General features: G+C 40.4%; 1 long non-coding RNA gene across 5 annotated transcripts in view; it reads right to left on the minus strand.

Annotated features, from left to right (window-relative positions):
* Nucleotides 1-21,751, minus strand: part of LOC139627625 (uncharacterized) — a 186,449-nt gene that overhangs the window by 66,747 nt on the left and 97,951 nt on the right. Inside the window, exon 3 of one of the 5 annotated variants that reach the window (XR_011692600.1) lies at nucleotides 21,650-21,750. The exons of the other annotated variants lie outside the window; for them this stretch is intronic. This is a non-coding gene — a long non-coding RNA (uncharacterized lncRNA). The remainder of the gene's footprint in view (nucleotides 1-21,649; nucleotide 21,751) is intronic. 5 annotated transcript variants of the gene reach the window in all.

Genomic DNA, 21,751 nt, shown 5'->3' on the forward strand with positions numbered 1-21,751 from the left:
TTTTGAGTTATGACCAAAAATGTGTTGACTTTGACCTTTGACCAACAAAATCTGTGCCAAATTTTTAAGAAATTTGCTTGAGGTGCCCCATAGATATTTCATTCACGAGAATAGAACGTACGGACAGATGCACCCGCATAAATAATGTCCCCGGTCACGGCTGTCGCTGGTGCAGAGGCACAACAAAGGTATGGCCCTTTAATATGTGTGTATGTGTGCCCCAGTGGTGTTAAGGACACCAGCAGTGTTCTGTTTGTTGCCTGCCTGCTGGTGGATAAAACACATAAAGGACTGTCCTCACTAAGATTAATTGATTCCTTCACATTTGGATTCAGTTCAGAGAACCAGAGAAATTGGTTGTTTTGACAGTGGCATGGCTCTCACTCACCCACTCACTCACTCACTCACTCACGCACGGCCAAAGACACACACAATACTTAAACATGTGTGGCATATACATGGACTGGACAGCTTTAAAACTCTCTCACCCCCTCTTCATACTGATGGGAAACCTTTTCTTCATCAGTTGTTTGATCCATTGGAATTAGCATTAGCAGGACTATGGCTACAAACATAATGATTATGATGAATCACTGGGGCAATCCATCTAAAAACAAGTCTTTTCAGGACCTTATAAAAACAACTCTTAAGACATTACTTGTGGTGTTTAAATCACTTACACCATACAGACGGCAGCGCTGTCTTCTTGGAAAACATTTTTCCCATCACAAGAAATAAATACATCACAGGCGCCCAGGTAGAAAAATCATTATTTTTGATTTGAATTTACCTTGCCTGTAGGTATAAGTGTATTGATGCCGTAGCAGAACATGCACAACAGGCCAAAATAGAAACACGTAAACCCTTGGCTGTGGTGGGACTTCATGATGGCATTTTCATGTATTTTGATCATACCCTCTGCACTCCTGGAAAGCCTCTCACATGTTCCGCGGCATAAGTGCTCATGTCTAATACCCTCAGAGGACGTTTTGGTCTGTCTCTATGAGTCTAATTTACGGATATCTGCATGAATTGGGAAGGCCTGGGGCCAACCATCTCATGTCTTTTTAAGGGAGGGGGGGGGGTGGGTTGTTGCGTTAGTAGGCCCTTTCGGGACAGGAGCAGCATTTCAGATAAGATCGGCGGTGGGATGTGGTGAGCCGGGCCGTTTGTTCTCGTTGGCCATCTCTCATGTTGCACCACTGATTGGGAGGAAAGCTAAAATTGCTTTCACCGGGGCTCACTCCAGCAGTAGGCAATGATAACTAACAATGCCCCCGGGACCTAGTTAAAGCTGCATCACACGCGCTGGAAAACCACTTTAATGTGGCAGTATTAGGAAGCTGTCAGTTGGGTTGGTGGGGAAAACAGATTCCAACTTATCGTGGATTTTGAAAACATTTGTTATCCTCACTTCAAAAATGCATATAATCAAGCAGGCATTTTTAATTTCATTTCACCCAGCTTAAAGAGAAAAAGGTCTAAAGCGAGTATACAGAACAGAAATTACCATGCGTCCTCTCCTCTCTCTAACCCTCTGCTGCCTCGCTCAGTCATGGGGATTGTGGAGCTCTTGTCGTACAGAAATGCAGCAGGTTGTGAGTTTCTCTTGTTTTGCCCAGGTTATGATTCAGCTTCTGTTCAGTGCATGTGTTTTGCTCTACTTACATTATTAATCCATCTGTGCAATTTCTCTAAGTGCTACTTAAAATTAGTACTAAGTATAGCTACTGCTAATTATACTAAAGCTTTCCTTGTCAACTGTAAAGCAGAAAAACAATATAAATAGGACTCTTTTTGCATCTTGATATGATGGAGCTGTTTCTCAAACACCACTTTCATTAAAAGGATACGTTACGTATTTCCCCAAATGGCATCCAGTGTCAGAGCAAGAGGTTGATCTGGACTGGTTTACTTCAGAAAAAAATTTTTTTTACCTCATAGATTTTATATGAACATGTCTGGAAACATTTTATTGTTATTATTTATGCTGTTTAAGAAAAAATACAGAATATTTAAAGACTGAAATCTACTGATCACTTTTTAAACTGTGAGAATGCTGAAGTGCTCGACCAGGGAAGCAGAACATTTTATTTTACAACTGATTAACATCTCTGTTGGTGTGTATGGTGGAGAGGGTCCAAGAAAGAAAACTAAGAAAATGAAAGCAAATTGAGAAACTACAATGACCAATTTTCCTATTTGCAGTAGGAATCTATAGTGACCGTCAATATGGCTTATCTGGGCCTGTGCCTGGAATTAGGGTTCGGTGTAGAGTTCACTCATTTACTATTCATTATACAGGTAAATCTAAGGTTTATACAAAACTTTACAAGGTGTTATTGTAGAAAATGCAGAAAATATCAGACATCATCTACAGTGTGCGATTAGATTTTGTTAATTACCTCTGCATGTCACTACCTTTTCATAAAGTCATTATATATTCATTATATCTAATAATTTTATCATCTGATCATCTGGCCAGCAAAAATTCAGACATGTAAGAGTCACTTTTAAAAGTTTGTGGTTCTTATGTAAAGGGTGACCAAAACAACAAAAACACAGACACACTAAGCTTGGAGATGAAATGATTATTAGCTTAGGCGTGAGTAGCTTTGATATATGAGCTTTTTAGAGTTAAGTCATAATGTCACTGTCAGAAAGGGAATACAGTACATCATTAGTGATCCTGACTCAGTTGCAGTATTTGTTTTACTTTTGTGCTCTCATGTTACTCTTACAGGAAATTCCCCTCAGTAGTTAGGGAAGATTGATACTGTATGAAAAACGTTCAGTACAACTTTTCTTTTAGTCCATGATGAAGTTGAAAACAACAACTAGCTTTTTCTGTTGTTTTATCTTGAATTGCGAGAACATCAGAGGGACCTTATTGCTCTTCCCAAAACAAAAGCTATTTAAACAATGTACAGCACAGAAGACCAACATATTCAATGCACATTTGATCAAAGACAGGTTTGGCAGCTTCCATCAAACAGTGGTTAGCTGAAACGGCTGTTGTGTGGTTTTAACTTATTTTCTTTCCTTTGGATATGAGCTAGTGAACAAATTCAAGTAAACTGCTAATTACATAATAACCAGTCTACAGTGTAATAACCATAGAACATGATTTCTGTTTAAAAACACATTGTTGCATAAAAATAAATGCTGTCAGTTCGCATAAATGGGTCCAATGAGGTTGAATTAATGTTTGTTCTATTGCTGAAAAAGGTAACATCAGCCACTTATATGATTTCGTTAATATTAAAAGTATATTGCGCTGCATTCTGCTGAAAGAACAGCCTGGCAGTCTGACGGGTGAGTGGCTGTTCCACCTCCTCTTAGCCAGTAAATCAACATCTTTGAGCTTTGTATTTACCAGTTATCTCGCTAAAAACGAACAGTATTCCAGCCTGTTGCCTTTGGAGAGCTTGGTCTCTCAACAGCTTGGCAGTCAAACTAAAATGGTAGCACCTGGTTTGTAGTGGCATTGTAACCCACAATTCACATGATTCAGGATAAGTAATGCCTTCTCCCACCTCATCAGGCAATTTCTCAATCAAATAATTTGCTGATATGTTAATTCTGTTTTATTTTGTGAAATGATAGTCATCTCCATAATGACCTGCCTCTGTAAACTAGTTAGAAAGAATCATGCAGGCTTTAATTGTAAGGTCATTATAAATCTCAACACTCTCTCTAATAGTGAGTATAATCAAATTTTTTAAAATTCTTTTTTAAAATATGCAGCCAGCAGGTTAGAGGAGTTAGAGGAGAATTATAGTCCTCACTAAAAGTGTTTATTTCTTTCTTGTCTAAAAAAAATATGTCAAAACCGAAGTATAACATAAGGTATACACACACTCCACACTGGCATAACTCTAATCGCTCAGCAAAAGACACCCTATCTTTGCTTAATGCCTTCCCCTCCATTTGGCAGTGCTCTCTGAGTGACCAAGAGCTGTTCTTATCCATTTAATATATGCTCACAGTGTATCCTGTCAAATATAGATTTGAATCAATAGCACTCTGGAGTGGCTCGTTAAACTTAAATCAGCTTGGAAGTGGTGCATGCCTGCCTCACAGCTGCTGTCATTAACCACCGCCTTGCAGATTATTGGAGAAACGTCCTTGTGTGAGCAGATTCACCAGTTTACCTGAGGACTGTCGGCTGGAGCTCCAGTGTAAGATGAACCAGCACTGAGGTTCAAACAGCGCAGATCCCTCGGTCTTAAAACAACACTGCGCCCAAGATCTATCCTTCGAGTGTCAAACATGTCCCCCTGTAGGCTTGAAAAGTGGCTGTAAAAAGTTTTCAGTTTTGTCCTTCAGAGAGCATGACAGTTGCAGTCTGCTTGAATTGATGTCAGTTGCCATGATTTCCCACTGTGACCAGTTTTTCCTTTTGAGCTTCCAGGTGCAGGTTATAGAGCTCTTGCTTTGTCATTGGTCAGAACTGCTCTATTCTAACTCTCCCAACTTGGCTCTCAGGCCCGACACTCAAACAGTTACTTCCTCAATAAATAAAACACTGGCCTCTGGACAGCTCATGTGTCCCAGTGTCTGAGTCAAGCAAAACAACAAAAAAGGAGAGAGAGAGAGAGAGAGAGAGAGACAGAATTCTCCCAAATATGATAGTGAATATTGGTTTAGAAGCCTCCGCATGAGAATTACAAGATTCAAAGCCAATTAAGCCTCTATAAGACAGGTCCTGTACACGCTGGCTAGATAAAGTTACCCTCTCCTCTGTGTAAACCCCCAGTTTCCAGGTTGTGATGTACACCTGTCACAACAGTCTAACAGTCCAGATAAATCTACCTCCATCTAGGTTACAATACTTTTAGGTATTATTAAAGATTATAATAAAGACAGAGAGGTGCGTCTATTATTTAGCCCACCCTCATTGACGTAAGCAGGATGGGCAAAATAATAGAAATATCCTTCAGTACAAAACAATGCAATTCAACAACACGACAAACTACAGCCTCCAAAGTGACGATACGGTTAAATTAACACGTGTCTGAAACACTTTCAACAAAAACTGAGCACCATATCCTTCATGAAGGATATTTAACTGCATTACTCTTGGCTTCATGTACCTAGTAAACTGGCAGCTGACTGTATATTGAAATTTACCAACTTTGTGGTTTGAGCATTACTAGGGTTACTTCTGAGTATCTGAGCTATCTCCACGACAACTGAGCAAACCACATCCTCTGAGGATAAATCTGAGAGGTGGACCTTGAGTTAAGATTTCTTTTTTTTTTTTTTCTTTGGCCAAAAACTTTTTGGCAATATACACAGGATAGTCACTGCATATTGTTTTCTATTTAAACTAATACACCACATATGGCTCCAGAGAAGTATCTGACCAAGTGTGAAAAAACATGCTCTCCTGTTTCCTGAGTTACAGCACTGAATAATGGCCACAAAAGTGTTTTTTGCACAACATTATGTCACAATGAAGTTGACCTTTGGCCTTTTGGATATAAAATGTCATCACTTAATCCTATTAGACATTTGTGTTAAATTGTGTCGTAATTAGCATTGGAATTCTTGTGTTATGCCCAAATATGTGTTTTAACAGTGACTTTGACCTTTGACCATAATTTTCTTGTCACTCCATCCTTGAGTCCAAGTTTATGCTACATTTCTCCAAATTTGGCACAAACTTGGAATATGTCTCATTCTTGATATTGTGTTTGCCGTATATACATACGGACAACCTGAAAGGATAACAGAATCATAATAAACCAAAACATACCACTAAAAACAGTATGGTCCTTTAAAACTGTTCCCCCAATGATTTTTTGACTGGTCTTGAGTTAAATCTGCTTAAATCTTCTGTGTGTTAGGTTTCTCTGTTTTCTAACTGCATGGATAAATAAAAATAATAAATTGAAGTGACTCATCCACGTTTCTGTAATGAGTCTATTGCACAGCCACGCCTTGTGGGAAAGGGTTAACTGCAGCAGCAACAATAATGAGAGCGCAGTGAGACGTGTGAAGTAATTAGTCAGTCTGCTCTCTAATATTTACCCAGTTAATTATTTGTGAGTATTACTCTTGTCTTCCCTTCAGATGGCTGCCTGTGTTGTTTTTTCCACACCATTTGTCACTGTCCACCTCTTGTGGGTTCTCATCCATGCTTCCTGTCGCTTTTTTCCCCCCGTTTTTCCCTTCATTTACTATGGCAGGAGAGTGGCATTTTGGTGAACTCATGCCAGTGGAGGTGTTACACCGCTGTCCCTGGTTGTTCGAGGTCAACTATGATTATTTATTCATCTGCTTGTTTGTCTAACGTTAGTAGCAAGATGTGAAAATGGGTGCTAACTTTCCAGATTGGTGCACATCATAGAGAGGTCAAAGTGAGGACAGATAAGTTCAACACTGAATGTGAATTAAGGGCCTGTAAGCTACATAATGAAGGCAAGGACGCTACGAGAGCAAAGGCCGCACTTGGCCGCAGTAACCCTTACATACATGCCTCCTTGGTATTACAGGAATAGATAAATACAGATATGTGAAATAATCTAATTTATAGCAATATATTTGAACCTGAAACTTCGTCTCAAAAGCAGCACCACAACTGTCGTGGCAGATGGATGGTGTCAATATAACAACCTTACAACAAACCTGAAGGAATAGTTCGACACTTTGGGAAACACCAAAATGTAAAGAAAATGATGCAATATGGTTTTACAGGGGGTCATGAGCTTTTTGGACCTGACTCCTGGGATACCTGGAGTTTTGTCACCATGACAGCCAAACAACCAGCAGAGACTCCAGATAGGCAGGTGTTATTACCTTTGGACAAAGCCAGACTATCTGTTTCCCACTGTTTTTAGTCCTTTAGCAACGGGCCGCTTGCTGTAGCCTTATGATTAAGATATGAGATAATCTTCTCAACGGACTCTCTGCAAGAAAGCGAATAAGCTGATATTTCTCAAAATGTCAAACTATTCCTCTAACTTCATAGAACTATCATTGTCCATCGACCCCTATAAGTGACGTGAATGCATACGGGACAAGGAAAGACATGTATTATCACTGTCATTGTTTAATTAATGTTTCACATGTGGAGGAAATATGTCTGACCAGTGCAGGTGGGGGAGGGGTCAAAGCAGGGGAATGGGGTGGGCTTGGTTCATTGAAAGAAAGACAAAACAGTAATTATTTCATTATGGCATGACAGCAATAATATTACAGTAGTGCAGCTTGCAGTGTGCTTATCTGTGGAACAAATGAGCTCTCCCCCAGGAGAGCAGACTGCAACACTAAGCCTAAGGTAGGGTTTGCATTGCTGTCTTTCTTTCCCTCCCTCTAACACACACTTTCTTTCCCCTTTCTCAGCTACCTTTTTAATATTCTCATTCATAGCACATGCAATTATTTTAAAAATAAATTTAGCACAGATAAAAAAAAAAAAGAAAAAAAAATTGGGCCTCTTGGGTGACGCAAATGACTTCCTTGTTTTTATTAGAAGACAAGGTGTTTATTAGGGGCCTTGTTGGCTTATTGCAGGAGGTTTCTGAGTTTGAGTAATTGTCCAATTAGGTGTAATTTCAGGATTGGTGCTAACCCAGGCGATTGTGCTGTAAGAGGAAGACTACCACCGGGACACACATTAATGAATCCCACTGAGACCTGTCTACCTTTAAGAAAGAGAGACTGTGTCTGCTTCTGTTTCGCCTTCCCAAATCTTTTTAACGAGGCATTATAACTGGGATTTACAATTGAGTCATGGCGCTACTTCTCCCTCCCCCACTTCATTGTTCCTTATTCTTCATCGTCTGTGCACTGGGTTACAAAAATAATTTATCATTCATGTTATTTCAGTTCTCTGAGCAATTGCCTCTTATTCAAACAGAAAGGTTACCTTAATTGTTATGTAGCTCAGCTATTTATGCCCTGGCATAAAAATGCATGTTTGCTGCTTCATGGAAAGGTCACTCATTACAACCCAAATAACTTTTTCTCTGTCGGTGTGGGCTCCTCAAAGTGTTTGCTGGCTACGTCACAGTGGATTTTAGGGAGCCCTCCAGAGGTTTTCAGTAGTTGTCCCCTACCTCATGTGATGAACTCATTCTCTCTGTCTTTCCTTGTCTTGGTCTCTTTTTTGGTTTTTCTTCCTTAAAGGAATAAAGATAGCTACCACTCTCACGTCTGTCTGTCAAATATGAAACTACAGCAAGTACACATTGTTTAGCTTAGCACCCCCCCCCCCCCCCCCCACCAATAAATAAATACCAGCACCTTCAGTGCTCATTCCTCAATATATTCCTTTTCCCAGCCCCTTTTTTTTGTTTCGTTTTTAACAGAAATGTGCTAGTGAGATTTCAAGGTGCTAGCAGTAAGATTTTGTTACCTTTGGACAGAATCAGGCTAGCTGTTGCCCATTTCCTGTCTTGATGCTAAGCTATAGCTGCTGGCTCTAGTTCCTTATTTAGCATATAGGCAGTATTTTTTGTCTCACTTAACTCCCTGCAATAGATCAAATACAGGTATTTGCCAAAGGTGGGACTATTCCTTTCACCAAATCCGTGATCTTTTCCTAATCTCGACTGGGTGCCTTGAGTGGCCAAAACAACCATAAAAACATTAATTGTGCTTTGTTGCCAGGGGAAGCCATTGTAGGGAAAACATATCACCATATCAGTATAAAAATTGTATGTTGACAAGGAATGCTGCTAACCTGAGAACATAATGAAATATATAATCCAGGCTGGTTAACTTTCCATATAAAATGGAGACAGGGTTGGTGAAAGAGATGGACAAATTCATAAAGAAAGAGAATGAAACAGAGAAAGAAAAAAGACAGAGGAAAAGAAGGACGGCATTAGGTTGACAACCAGGAGGACTTGCAATAGACACACAAGCTGAAATATTAATAAGGGTGAGGGCTGTGATGTTTAAACGCTCGGACAACATCCTCCTGCATGTATTTACAGGCCGGCTCTTTGTGGACAAAAAATAGGTGTTGGGCTAGTCTTAAAAATTCAACATACTGCATAATGTACAAAGGTCTGGCACGGAAACACAAAAAATAGGAGGTGACTCTATCATAAAAGGCCTGGTCTTCACAATATGTCCACGCTCGCTCCCTGTACCACCCTGTTGTTACATCTGTATGGGCTTAATGCTCCAGCAGGACACAGAGGGTGGAGATGAAGGTAGAACTACACACTGGGAGAGTCTTCATTAGCTCAGACCTCAGTGCAACAAGACTTTGCTTCACACCATCTGACCCCAGGGCATACAGAGCACACGCCCTCAGAGTGGACATCACACAGGCACACTTGCTTCTAGCCAGTGGGGAGATAAAGCATTAAGCTGTTCATATGAATGCTAGCAGCATCAGGAGAAATGTGTTTGAAGCTCACATCTAGTTTGGGTTCACGTCAAGGTTGCATTACACCCACCCGCCCACCACCAACACCACCCTCTCTTTCTCTCTGTCTCTGGTTCATCCCTTCTCACATTAGAGCCTCTCACAGTCTCACCACAACCACTGACACCACCGCCAGCACATCACATCCTCGCAGCAGCTACCCACTGCTCATCTTCACACTAAACCTTGTCCTTCTTTCAGGCTTACGTCTCAACACTCCCTCAGAAATAAGCCATTTCAAAAAGATTCATGAGCAGCTGGAGCTGCCATGCTGTATAACTGTAGCCATCACAGGCTTCTTCGCTGATACAGCCTGACGTCTCAAAAGGCTGCGGGATTCAAAACAAAATCAGGTTTCCTGATCCAGCGACAAACTGAGCTATTGGGAAGGCGCTTTTGCTAAGACTCTTTGTGACATGATGATTGGGAGACAGGCTCAAATTCCCTATGAATATGGATGCAACTGTTTATGCCTCCAGGAGAAAAAAATCAAGCACATACTCGACTGGTAAATATTTGTAAAAATCTTGGAATGCTTTTGGCAAGGTAGGCTATATATCTGTTTTGTTAGGGATAGATTATTTCTTTCCAGTGTGTGGGCTTGGACTGTCAGTTCATACTATCTTAAAAAGGATTATCTGATGCACCTAGGTCTGATTTCAATTTGAATAGGTGTGAATTTATTTTGCAGTGCTCAATATCACATACAAATAAGTCTTCTATAATCCAATTCCACCCCCACATGAGAAAAAGGATGAAATAAGAATCTCATTATACTGTCCTGCTTTATGTTGGCTTGTTCCCTCACAAACAATCTTCTGAATTCAACATCACGGACAGAAATGTAAGTGAACGACAGGTGATGTTTTTCTAATTTCATAAAAATTCAGGTACAGAAATTCATCTGCACGCATTAATTCATTTTGAAATACCTGCCCCCCCCCCTTCTTATTTACTGCCCTGGCGATACTGAATTCATAGTGATTGAATGTGGTGGTATGAAATTAGATTGCATTGTGTGTCTCTGGCTAATAATTCCAGATGGAATAGTTCCTCACTCTGCTTGACATGATGCACCCAGAGAGAAATATGGAGGCTGAGAGGGAAAGTTAAGGTTGCTTAGGTTCATTCAGAGGCCTTAGAAGCACAATGAATCAAGCTTTACTAAACCTTGGGAGTGGTGAGGACCTGTGTAATTTGCTCTGAGAAGTGTTCTCTGAGGAGGCGTGTGGTGCTTCTGGCCCCAGGAAGATGCCTGCCCTCTTCTGTGAGTACAGTGTGATGTGATGATAAGATGAGGTGTCCTGTTTAAGAGCTTGATTAATGGCAGAGGATGAGATGGCCTCTCAGCACAGATACTGTTTGGCTTTACTGAAGCACACTTGTGTTCAGGCAGGAGGAGAGCGCTGGGGGTGCTCCACTTCATCCTAGCCCAAACCCCAAATTACCAACACCACTGTCACCACAGCTCATCTTTACTTAAGGCATAATGGCAAAGATCACGATCAATTTTCACAAGTCCATTGGAGCAGGCTCCTTCATTATGTTTAAAAACCATTCACACTGATTGATCCATGGTGAGTGCATGGTATTGATAAATAATTAAAAAGCTCTCAGTTTAATTTGGGGGTAAGTAGAGGATGAAGAGTGTGGGGTGGGGGTCGGGGCTGGGGTTGTGTCAGGCTAGTGGGCTCTTAGTTGGTGTAATGAAGCCTGGCCCCCTGCTGTGGCACACCCAGCCTCAGCTCCCTGTCTGCCCCCCCACTTTGTCCCAGTGGACGCACAACCAGCTGGATTCGTCTGCCATATTTGCAGCAATCAATGCAATCCGGCTTGAAAGAAAATCAATAAGATGTGTCCACTTATGCTTCAGAGTGTAGGAGAAGATCCTTTGCTGAGGCAAAGCTTTAATATAGACACTTAAGATTTCATAAAATGTTCTGTGGGGTGTCCTGGTGGTGTTGTTATACTCAACATTTTTCTTTTATTCATTCAAGGCATACATCTTACATTGAAACACAATAGTTTCATGATTCAACGGGTTCACCAAATTCTACAAATATTCTTTGGCGGACAATACAACTAAAATGACAGTAGCTCACAGCTATTAGTGGAGAGGATATAGTGACTGACTGTTCCCACCAGACAAATTACAGCATCATGTGTTTGTTCAGTCACAAAATAACCTGTTTTGTTTTTTAGCATGGAGGACTTGTTCATTGACGAGTTGGGGTTGTCCACTTAGATCTACTTTTGTAAGTGACTTTGGTCTACTGCTAATGGTTTGTGATAATTTATATTATATACGGTAAATCTATGTCCATATTTATATTTCCATTTGGTGGCAGAACCCCTGCTGTTTGGAGGGGGGTACCAGACAAACGTGCACAGTATTATATTTCAGAACGTATTGGGCTTTTTTGGGGAGAGTGTGTGTGTGTGTGTGTGTGTGTGTGTGTGTGTGTGTGTGTGTGTGTATGTGTGTGTGTAAGCCTGGCAAGGAGAAGGTGTTGTCCTATACTCTGGGGTTCATCAGCTCATGGGGGTTTTTAATGCTCAGCCCACCAAATCCTCCACCCCCTGCTATTGCCACCTGGCTAAACCAGTTAACACCGCAGGCTTGAGGTCATGGCTCAGTGACCCTGGTGCAGACAGCTCCTAGAGGTGTGATATCAGGCCTCTGGTGGTGTCTGTCCCGCAGCCTCACTCATTGCTGAATATCACTACATGGCAGTCATGGACTCACACCTCAACTGAGGAGCATGATGACTGTAAATCTGAAACAAAGCAAGGTCAACTCTGACACAGACAGATGGACACACACATGCACAAACACAAAGTGACAGGCACACACAGCAAAACTGGAAAATGGAAGACACACTGTCTGTGTCTGAGGTGGTGTGTGTGACATCCTGAAGTTGTCATTTACTGCCTCTCTCTGTAAACTACAAACAGCAGAAAAAAAGAATATTATGCTGTGTCACACTTTTTAGTGCTGATATCCGTCTAATTGATGACTTTGTGCCACATCAATCCATTATGCATAATTTAACATGGATCAAGTCCCACATTAACATAATCACCCATTGGATATTCTGCATAGTGTGACACGCTAGTGAGGAGCAGAACCCCAGCCTGAGAAGGAGTGACAGGGGAGATACACTCTGCATGGGTTGGCAAACACACCCACATTTTCCTTCACACACATACACACACACATACACACACACACAGTGTAGGCTGGGATGGGGTTGATGTTAAGATGTCAGATCCTTATTCGCTTTAAGCGAATAGTGGGAGTCCAGTCTGAGCATTTTGTGTTTATGCAGAGCCACATTTGAATAAACAGCCACACACACACGCACATGTGTACACACACAGTGAACAGCTTGGAGAGTGAGGGGTGTAGAGCCGCTTGCTTAGACGCTGCCGTTTGCAATCACTAAGCAGCTTTAGTGTCTCCTACCACAGTCCTGATTTAAAATTCATAAATGCTAATCCTTCATAATTTACAGTTTAAAAAGCAGCCCTGCTCACAGGCCCTGTGGCCACAGCTCTGTCAGAGTAATTATACCAAGGAGCTGGGAATGGACTACTAGCAGAGACTTTCAACAGTCAAGGAAATCCCCCTCACTGGCACCAGACCCAATTACTCCAAATACCTAAACAGATTATCAAGTCATTTTCCAGTTCAATCTGGACATAGGTGCCAAATCGGTGTTATACTTTAGTCAGGTGGATAAATAGCATTAAAGTTGGGACATGCCTGTTTCTTATTAAGTGGACGGGATGCCGAGTAATTTTATTAGCCATTTCATTTAATTTGTGGCCCCAGAAATTGTCTTTTACAAGGTTACTAGGCTCTCTCTCTTCCTCTGGTGTCAGAGGGTGATTTGCTGCCCTCTCACTGTGCACTGACATTGCAGTGTGTATGTGTATATACTGTACGTGTGTGTGTGTGTTTGTGTGTGTGTGTGTGTGTGCGTCACTGCTGAATGGATGCCCCTATCTGCGGAGGTGCCAGTTTCTAAACCAAATTATTTGTCCTTGCAAGGACAAAACACATTAGTTTAGATGTAGATTATCTGTGATTCTTTCATCCAAGGTCACTAATAGAAAGTCATTATCAAAATGGTCTGATTTCACTGTAATGGTCCACAATGACACCACAAAACCATTGAAGGTCCTGTGAAAGGGCCCTGCTTTACAAGTAGATGCTCTCACTGCAAAATGGCTCACCATCCTTTTAAATGCATAATTTAGTAGCTATCTCAAATATTGATTCATCTCTCATCCTGATGTCCTGTATGATAGTCAAAGAAGTGTGGACATATGTAAGAGAAAGGGATGTTTAGCCATTTGAGTTTACGATGTCCAGCAAGCAAGTAGATGACATTGTTTTCATCAGTGTGTGGTTAACACACCATCCAGTCTTTCATTTTACATGATATTAACTGCTGGCGGCTGAAAGACTCGAGAAGAGATCAAATGCACTTGGGTAAAAGCTGGGCAGTGTATTTAAGCATCAATGCCAAAAGTGAAAGGAAACTGTAGAAATAGAGAGAGAGAGAGAGAAAGAGAGAGAGAGAGAGAGACTGAAATAATTACTCAATTATCGGAATAGTTCCAGACTGATTTTTTGTCAATGAACTTATCAACTGACTAATTGTTTCAGTTGTAAATTTGAATTCAATGTACACTAAAATTTTCATAGTTGAAATTATTACCTTTACATGTTTTATGTTATTTACATTACTGCGATTAATATTAGAAAGCCTCCTTCCTTCAGTCCTCAGCTGAATCCCTCAGCTTTCAAATTATTTGCTAAAATGTCAATCAAAACTGAAGCAGTCAAATTACAAAAAAATAAGAATAAAAAAGTAAAACATTTCACAGCTCCTCTCATTTTACACTGCGAAGGCTTAGAAAACTATTATTGTCCTTATACCTGATATTTCTCTGTCCTGTCAGAGACAGACACAACCCCAAATGAAGCCTGAGCACTACATCACAGCAACTCTCATTTCTAAATGAAAGAAATCGGGATTCTATTAGAGCAGATTAGGACGACTGCGCTGGACATCATGTCACAAATCCCAAACTTTAAAGTTTCTCTGTCTTTTCTCTACAACCATCAGTCATGAGCAATGACTCACCCATCACTCAGATGTCTCCTCTCTTTCTTTTCTTCAGTATATCTGCAGAAGACCACTGGTATACTGATGCCTGCATGTGTGACTAATGCTGTTAAGCTTTGTTTTAGGCACAAACACACACCAGTCGCCAGCAATTCTCCTCACTACTTTTAGACTAGTTTACAGACATACTGCATCTCTAAAGTAATAACTTATGCAGCAAAGAACTGAATTAATTTCACATGTTGCCTTGAAAATAAGCGGTGTTTGAATGTGAGGAAGTGTAATGAAATAGGAAGGAAATTTCAGGATTTGTAAAAAAATAAATAAATAAAAAATTTGAATAAACTGCACCCTCATTTTGTTTGACAGAAAACTGTATATTATGGTTATTATAATAAGCTATTTCTTAGTAGGAGCAGACACTAGTAGAAACCTGTATCAAAAAGAGGGATTACTACATCAGTGATCTAACATTAGGTCTTTAGGCTCTTACTTGTACCCAGAGTGGTGAGCCACCTCAGAAACGACCCTCCAGGTCATCTGTGCAAGCAGCTTGATAAGTTATGTTTTATTGTTAGGCAACACCTAGAAGCCATAGTAAGTATGATGGGAAAAATGGAGGAAGTCATGTGAAGTGTATAATGAGTGACAAAGTCCGAGTTGAGCGGGGGTCAGGGCAGGAGACTACTGTTTATTTTACTTTATTGTAACCATGACCATTATACAACATTAACCACGTGTTTATTATTGGAACCATGGTGACGAAGGTCCTCTAATGTAACCAAGTATTTATTTTAACCCAAACCACAATCTAAACTTAACCTAACCGTGGTTGTTCCATAAGCATAACCATCTGTTTATTATTCTAACCATGACGACGATGGTCCGGTAAAAAAGAAAAACTCAACATTTTCAACCACCTGCTAAATGTCACTGAAACAGATGGAAAACAACACTTTTTTCACCTTAGTCAGTGCTGCTCACTGTCTTATAATTAACTGAAACTGACTGCTGCTTTTACGTACTTTGTGGCTCAGCAGGTTACTTGCTCACAATGCCGTGCTTACCGTGTTTTAACGGAGCACAGTGGGGTGTTTTTGACAGCTGTCATTCCAGAAACAAAAATATGGATTTACAGCTGACACGTATTGATCACAATGCCTGAATTGGCTCAGATCTTGATAATGTGAATGAGTTTGGGACATCCTTACTTTCCTTTCATTTCATGTCATCATTATAGTCTTTCTTTTGTTAAACCTACTGACTTACTAACTACTACATGACTGGAGTTAAGGGCCCACCTGCACACATAGTGTCAGTATCCCTGTTATGAGTTTTCTCTGCAGTGTTGATCATATTAATATGTTTGTATGGAACAGACAGTAAGTAACCTGGTTACTTATCCATGATTCTTACGCAGTGGTGTGAGTAAATGAACTGTGGGGTGAGAAAAGCAGCAGCCTGCAGGTTGTTGATATGTCAGCGAGCATTAGCCCTCAATACGATGTGTAATAATTACAAAAAGTTTCTGCCGCCTGTCTTCCTTTGGGGCTCCTCCATCTGGTGGCGCCCTAGATAACCACCTAGCCTAACAATATGCCACCTAGCCTAAAGATGCGCGGTGATGAGCCTATTCATAGCCTACACTTTCTCTTCAAGTAATCCTCTTTCTTTGCCCATATAGAGACCCTCTTATCTTTCAGTGTTAAAATTATATTGTCTTCTGAGAAGAATATCACACAGTTGCTAACAATTGATTTCTTTCCGACACAAATTTACAAATTGAAGCATCATAGTGTGTTGAAAATGTCAGTAGTGCATATTAGTGCCAGTATTATCCTATAGTGATAGTCTTACTCATAGTCTACGGCTTATTTTTTATTATTTCTATGACTTCCATTGCTTCCTTGTATATTACAGGTTTTGTAATCATTACACTAAAGGATTAATTATATCTTTTATAGTGCTTAATAATATTATTTTTGCATGTGCACTAAGTCAATGTTATCATCCTATCTCACATTATATATGCTGTTTTTAGCTTACGTTGCTTATGATTGAATGAGAAAGGTGGTATTAATCCAGTTTCCCATCATGGCAATTACCCTTTAGTCTTGTAGTCTGACTATGATGAACTAACTTAATGAAACAGGCCCGTGGTCTATTACGATCAGTGTTCAAAGAAACAGTGTCAGAATGACAACACACCCGCACATGCTACCGTATATCTCCTCCAAAACACATCATGGCTTCTAATGTGTCAGGTTTGTGGTGCAGCAATTTCACAACCAAATAGCTCGCAGGAGTGATAAGACTTTCATTACTGCATGAACAAATCAAAGGCAACAAGCAGCATCATTCATAAAACAGATTTCAATATTTCACCTGTTTTAATTTAGGTGTTCAACAAAGCGATAGAGAGATGGAAGACAGAGCAAGAAATAATGGAGAAGGTGGGTATAAGTACACAAAGAAAGCAACACTCCAAAGGATATTGCTTTTAGTTATTCTAGTTGTGTGCTAAAGTCTGCGCTCTATGTTGTGCAATTTTGAAAAATAAAATCTAATCAAAACAACAATGCGAGAATAAAAGACCTACCCTAAGGCTCCATCTTACACTTCAGCTGAAAAGACTACGATATTTCTATTATTTTAGCTTTGAAGCCCACCACAACAGCCTAAGTTAAATTCATATCTCATGTTAAATCTTTGCAGTTTTCAAGACTAGAGAAGAACTGAGAGTATAATGGAGGACTTCAGTTGATTTTTGTCTTGTTTTACAAGTTTGCAAGCTCGTTTGACACAATTAGATTGATTCTTGTCAATTTAACAAACCCAACATGGGAAGGAATTCATGCAGTGGACACAATTCAATTCAACTGAATTCAGTTCAATTCATTTCAAAGGCTTTATTGTCATAAAGAAATAATCAAATTCATAATGCATCAAAACACCTGTATTTTATTGAAATGCAAAAAATCCTGCAATAATGTTTTAAGCTCATAATGCTGCGTCTTTGTTGACACAGTCAAAGAGAAGTTATGATTCAACTTTGTGATAATTTTTTTAATTAGATGTTTGTAATTGTAATATTACAGAAGTGCTGCTGTTATTGTGTCCACACCCTGCGTGGTACATAGCACCCAAATAACTGTCCACAATTACAGCTGCTGTGTGTTTCAGTTACCTATTATACCATGGCCTTGGACACACAAACAGCAGTTAAGTGCATAATCATCTGATGTAACAAGGCCAAAATACCCAAATTAAACATTTTATTTCTCTTTGCGCCTGCTCTTTTCCCACTCATCATTCAGCCTTGGAGACACAAAAGGCACAAACCATGGAGACTTACTGAAGAGGAAGAACTGTAGGAGTTGAACTGATGAAATTGCAAAGCGATCAAGGAATGCTACATCTGTATGATCACAAAAAAACCCTATTTTTGTTTAGGTCAGGGTCTGTACAGGGGGGTAGCTCAGTGGTTTAGCAGAGCAAGAGGGTCCTGGTTTTGAATTTGGATGTATGAAGAGAACTGAATACCATATTCTAAGATGCTGTTTCCCAGCAACCCTGTCCCCATGATATTACGTTTATATAGTAATTTGTAAGAACAAATATGTTGTCGTGGATAAAGATGGTCATAAAATGTTCCTTTTTAACAAAACATTAACTCACATCCTTTTTAATTTGGTTATGGTTATGTTTCAATACTCACAGGACTTAGTTAAGGTTAGAAAAAGTGTCGTCTTTAGTGAAGTGCTTTTGTTGTCTAAACCTAACCCTTACATTTCCTGCAAAATGTGGAAAAACAGATGAGTAGTATATCAATGTAATTTCTGGGGTAGAGGGTTGTTACCAGGCGCCTGTGCTAATACAGCCGGTGTCCTTCATACATCCACACACATGAATGGTATGAAATAATACTAATAATGATTAGACCTAATAGCTCAATTGTGACCAAAAAAATGCAATAACTGAGCTCAGTGATCTCAAGCTGTCCCACTACAGTACAAAGACATGCAGTTTTGTTGTCAAACTCTGAATTGCATGAGTGGTTGTCTGTCTGTTTGCTGACCATGGTGTATCCTGCCATTTGCTCACTCAACTTCTACTGCGATCATGAGATGGAGAAGTTGTTTATAAAATGGATGAATGTTTAGGTTATGCAATCTGTCATAGATACATTGTTTACATGGGTTTTGAGCAATTTCCTTAATGCACATGATGCTTGTAGCGGAGATTCTGACCACAAGATTCAATATTTAGACAGTAATTATATTTTCCAAACTATACAGCTGGATCATTTTCTTCCATCGCTTTAAATTTTATATTCAACAATTTTCTGTGTTTTCTAGTGTTTCTCAAACAGAATCAGGAGAGATGGTGATTCTGATGTCTTTCTTGTTTACAATGTCAGCTACTTTGTTATCCAATGATTTTATATTGGAATAATGACGCAATCAAGAGAAGCAGTAACTGCAGTACTGTAGCTCACTGTAGCTATAGCTTATGTCTATATTCAATGCTCAAGACGGTGCAGATGGAGCTCTACTGTCTACACTTCTTCCCTTTGATGTAGTTAGTCTCCCAGGCATTTGTAATAGACCCATCACTATTGGAAAAAAGGAAAATTGCAACACATTTCAATAAAAGTAATTGGTCCTCACGCAGACAAATACAGCCACACATTTGCTGTCGCTATGTATACGAATGCAAATGTAATTACCTTTCCTGTGATGCCCCTCTCCCTCTCTCCCTCTCCCTCCCGCACTCTCGTATGATTATGTTTTTCTGCCTGTGTTATCTGTGAGAGTAGTGTGCTGCTGTGCTGATTAACAAATAACTCTGTGATGAGACCCACAATGTCCAGTTAGGCGCAAACTAGATTCACTGTATTTGGACAGGGAGCTGAGGCCTTCTGGGAATTGAAAAACTGCTAATCAAGTCATGTCATTTTTACAGCTAGAGGGCCTGAGTTTGTTGTTATATTATACATTTAAGCTACATTTCCTCTGCAATATGGTTTAATACTGAGCACCTACTCTCACATCATTTCAACATTAGGATTAACCAACACCGGTGGATGTGTAGCTGGCTATTCAGAGCTGCACAGCGTGACTGTTACAACGTAATTAGTCCATCTCTCTAGGAGGGTTTTTCTAGCTTTCCCTATATGCTAAAGTAAAGTGCAGTCACTTTGATGATAAAAGGGATAATAAACGCAACGATAAGGTGGAATGTTGAGCAGAGCGAGGCTGGCGTGAGCCAGTCAGCAGAGGTCTAATTGGATGAAGAAACCCTGTTGCATGAGGTGTTCTTCCCTGAGAGTGCACAGACATTATGAAAACCTCCCACACTGCTTTCACTTGATTCAATTCATTTACAGTGTATTCAGACCCCTACAATTTTTTCACATTTCATTATGTTGCAGCCTCATGAAAGAATTTATTTTTTCCCTCATCAGGTTACAATCAATCCCCCATAATGACAAAATGGAAACAGAATTTCAGAAAACTTTGCAAATTTATGAAAAAAATAAAAACTGAAATAAAAACTTGAAATTTAGCTCAGGTACCTCTCATTTCTCTTGATCATCTTAGAGATGTTTCTACAACTTCACTCCACCTGTGGTAGATTCAACTGATTATACATGATTTTAGAAGACGCACACCGGTCTTTATAAGGTCTCACAGCTGACAATGCATATCAGGGCCAAAACCAAGCCATGAGGTAGAAGGAACTGCCTGCAGAGCTCAGAGACAGGATTGTGTCGAGGCACAGATCTGGGGAAGGCTACAAAAAATATTTTGCTGTACTGAAGGCTCCCAAGACTACAGTAAGTGGAGGAAGTGTGCAACAACCAGGACGCTTCCTAAAGCTGGCCGCCTGGCCAAACTGAGTGATCGGGGGAGAAGGGCCTTACTAAGAGAGGTGACCCAGAACCTGATGGTCAATATGGCTGAGATCCTGCATGTGTGGAGATGGGTCTGAATACTTACATCAATGTTATATTTCAGTTTTAATATGGTTGTAAAATTAAAATTCAGTTTCCATTTTGTCATTATGGGTAATGTGAAAATATTGAAGGGGTCTGAATACTTTCTGAATGCACTGTAATTTTCTGTTAAACTGATGGAAACCAATACAAACCTGATAGCTTTCGCAGTGAAGACATGGCTTGAAGTCATCAGCTCAAAGCAATTAATTGTGAATGCATTTTGCTCCCGTCACCAGCCCTGCCCTCAATGTGATCCCAAAAGGAAGACCAGAAATCAGCCTCTCTCCTTGGTGGCCCAGCCCAGGCTCAGCCTGTGGTCGAGTGATCTCATTCAGTGTTATAATTCCTCTCTTCCATGTTTGGTGCTGTGGCTTTTGTTTTGACCAAGCTGAGAGTGAGCCTTAACTGATCGCCATGCCTCAGTGTAGCTGAGGAAAAACATTGGTTCAAACAATAGGCAGAGGATCAGAGAGGTGGGAGAGTGAATAATGTGTCAGGTGCTCCAAATGAATTAAAGTGCAGAGCAGGCCAGTGGAAATACCTCTGTGTGAGGCCCTAATCAGTTGCAAACAAGGGAGCGAGAGAGGGAAAAAAAAGCTTTCATTCCTGTAACTAATCATTTGCGGTTTCCCAATGCAGTCAAGCCAACGCCAAAGGCAGAGACTAATAAACTGGGAGGCTGTGTAGATTTATAAATGATTAATTAAGGGGCCTCCCAGGGGAACTACAGCAGCTATAAGCAAAAATATTAATTAGTTGAGATGAGACTTAAACTAACAGGAAAGCATTCCAGCCATGTTGGAAAGCACAGGGCGGGGGCAGCTTGTTTGAGTCTGTGCTGACAAAGAGGGCCCTCACCACTGCACCACAGTGAGGTAAGGGAAGGGGCTGTGTTGAATTTGGCTGGAGGATAATGAAGAGTTACATAGAGTGTCAGACAGAGAGACACACAGGTCCTTAGTATTGAGTTGTAAGAGAGATGACTGAGTGACTTAGAGAGTTAGGATTGGGTCTGAAATGAGTTCTCGACTGCCTCAAGTACCTCTGCAACCCCCACCCCCCCACCCCCACACACACACACATACATACACACACACACACACACACACACAGCTACATTACCATCTCTGGTTGCCTCTCTTCATGCCTGCCCTTCAGGGAGGTCTCTAAAGCCTCTCTCCTCCGCTTCTTTTCATGAATGTCAAGATGCAGAGTTTAAAGTCC

The sequence above is a fragment of the Trachinotus anak genome, unplaced genomic scaffold, assembly GCF_046630095.1.
Source record: "Trachinotus anak isolate AG129_WGS33_773 ecotype Australia unplaced genomic scaffold, CSIRO_AGI_Tana_v1 ptg000011l, whole genome shotgun sequence".
Lineage (NCBI taxonomy): Eukaryota > Metazoa > Chordata > Actinopteri > Carangiformes > Carangidae > Trachinotus > Trachinotus anak.